The sequence below is a fragment of the Dysidea avara genome, chromosome 7 (genome assembly GCF_963678975.1).
Source record: "Dysidea avara chromosome 7, odDysAvar1.4, whole genome shotgun sequence".
NCBI classification, from domain to species: domain Eukaryota; kingdom Metazoa; phylum Porifera; class Demospongiae; order Dictyoceratida; family Dysideidae; genus Dysidea; species Dysidea avara.
In genome coordinates, this window is record NC_089278.1 from 29,139,056 (window position 1) to 29,141,871 (window position 2,816).

Consider the following 2,816-nt stretch of genomic DNA (forward strand, 5'->3'; position numbering starts at 1 on the left):
CTCAATTGTAATCGTCAGGTACAAATGTTCATGAGTCCATGTTGATGCAGACAGTTTGGACCGAGATGCCATCAGACAAAAGATCCATTCATTGTATGGAAAGAAGGAAATCTATCGCTCTCAAAGATTTTAGTAAGTTAAACATTGAAACCTTGTTACATAAGTAACGCGTTACTCCCAACACTGTTTGTCACATACTCCGTCTTAGGCCAAACTTAAGAGTGATGGTGTTTTCTCTGGGGGTACAACATAGCTTTAAAGAGTGTTGAGTGATATGGGATTTAAGTACAAGACGATTAATGACAAGAGGTTAGCATTGTAACTGTTTGTGCTTTAATGTCACTACACATACACGCAGGGTATACTATGAGCAGCCCTGCATAGTCCATCAGCATCATAAATATTAAAGACGAATGAGGTGCAACAGAACTGAAGGAAGACCAGTTGTGTATTTGGATGAGACTTGGGTAATGAAGAACTTCTAGAGCAATTCCTCATCCAACTCAGCAGTGATAGTGAGGATGGCGATGGTGGTATTAATGAATCTTCCACTAACAGCAATGGGTCCAAGTCTTCTTCTGGGCTTACTTCATCTGATGTAAGATTGTTTGATATTTGCAGTATTGGTGTTACAACTTGATGTTGTTCCCTGGAGTCATCGGGTAGCTGGGATTAAACTCTGTGAAGTACATGAAAATACAGATGAAGTGTAAGTGTGCGCACTTTAATAAAAAATGTCATTGATTTATTATGCTAGCAGAAGTTGAACATACCAACCCTTGTATATTTGATCAGTGCAGGAGTGTTTGGAAGTCACTACAGGTACTGTCAGTCCAAATTCATACAAACAGTATTATTTCATTTGTTGAAACTTTTAGAGTTTTTGGGAATGTGACTTCAAAAACAAAATGCTGGCTGGAAAAGCTGTGTACATGTGTGGCAAAGTGATGAGAAAAGGATTATAATGACAAATTGACTAGATGGGAATAAAAGACGATAGGCAGCTGGGTGGTGAATGTGAAGTAAAATACATGTTGTTTGGTTCACTTGCAGGAACACCAATGCTGCGTAACAGATTTTGAGGTATTATAATTTGGTTTTTTCTCTTTTGAGGCTGAAGAAGTTTTTCCCTGAATATAAGTAGGCCATTTATCTTCTAAATACAGTGCAACAGTGGCCCCAGCTCTTCTACTTTTATGCAACTCTGTTTTACACACACAAAGACTGTTTTATTTTTCTTGTAAAAGTGTATTACAGCCTCCAACATAATGGATGGTGAAATCATGTGTGTTGAGGCCAGGTATATGACGTCTGGCTTCACCACAAACATGTGTCAACATGAACATCAAAGGGCCACACTTTAGAGGCTTCCCCATTGAAAATGTATGGAGAAACTTTACACTGTCATAACTGGAGTGTCTTACATTCGAATGAAGTGCTTTATTTCATTTTTTTTGTTATTTATACTGAGCAGTCAGCCCTGCTGGTGTGCTCAGGAAAAAAAGTACATTAATTACAGCTAACTACCGCAGTCTCTACATACAGAAAAGTGACAAGTATACCATATAAAGTATATAACTATACTTCAGGCAAGCTACTGTAGTGTTCACCACAGTGTAGAGGTTCAGCCACAGGGAAGCAGGAATACATTTAGCTATTCTCCTGTGTATACAATTAGGATAATAATATAACTATAAATTTCATTTTGGAAAACAGCTATAGGGTATTATTATTGCTGGTTATTGAATAGTATCTGGGTGATAGCACGTAGTTAGTATGGTTATTGCTTAAGGTGCTTATAGCTAGTTCAGAGTTCTGTAGGTCTGCATATAACTATATTTCAACAAATGAATACTAGCAAACATTTTAATGAGTTTTGTAGCTAGAACATGCAGCACCTTATTGTGATGGCAAGTGGATCTCTGCTGACTTATAGCAACAGGGTACAACCATATTAAAACATGTGCCGTACAAAGGCAGGTGGAGTTACACAATATAGGCACTTTACATCACATTACATAGATTGATGTTGGCAGTGGGCAAAGTGTCGGCAGAAGCAGCCCGTAAGAGAAATACAATAGTTAGACACTTTACACTTGTTAAAGGAACTGAAGTGGTTAGATGAATGCAACAGGAAAGGGTAAGGATAGCAGTGGCAATTGTAGACCTGACGGCAAGTAGGGAACAGCTTGACTATTGTTGTATGGCTGTACTATAAAGTAGAATTTCTGGGGGTGCAACTCCTAGAGGCTACAGGATTTTTGTAGTCTGAAGGCTTGAAAACAGTCTAATGCTAAAAGCATGAAAGAAAGCTACCAATCTATGCTGCAAACTAGTCTTTCCCCAAAATGTTTAAAAAGTTATTATCCAGCAGGGTGGGTCCATGGCTACCCCTACCCCCCCTTCCCTTAGACTTGCCTATGAAATAGCATACAGGGGGATCAATTATTTCAGCTGAAATATTTGGATCCCCCTTTGAATGCATGCAGATTGCATTAATAATGAATTTTGTAGGAAGGGTGAAATATTTCAGACCGGTCCAAATATATCGTTATACGCCTATTTTAAAGTATCGAGAAATGCCGGTTTTAAGTATTCAGTGTGTTGTAGCTTGCCAATGGTTGAGGCCATGTGTAAGAAAATTTTCAAATGAGTTTTACACCTATACCATACCTTCCAGAGCATCCACTGTACAAGTAGCTAGCAGTTAAATTTCCCACCATTTTAGATAGTTTTGAACCGAGGTTGGCTGTATCAGTTGAGCTCCAAATGGGGTGAGAAGTGGAGGCCCGAAAGGATCAAGGGCCAGAGGCTGC

General features: G+C 38.9%; 1 long non-coding RNA gene across 1 annotated transcript; it reads left to right on the forward strand.

Moving 5' to 3' along the window:
• LOC136261969 (uncharacterized) lies at positions 1 to 1,436 on the forward strand. The gene is made up of 4 exons (XR_010704063.1): positions 1 to 309; positions 359 to 709; positions 761 to 822; positions 879 to 1,436. It is a non-coding gene; the product is annotated as an uncharacterized lncRNA (long non-coding RNA).
• Positions 1,437 to 2,816: the final 1,380 nt, after the last annotated feature.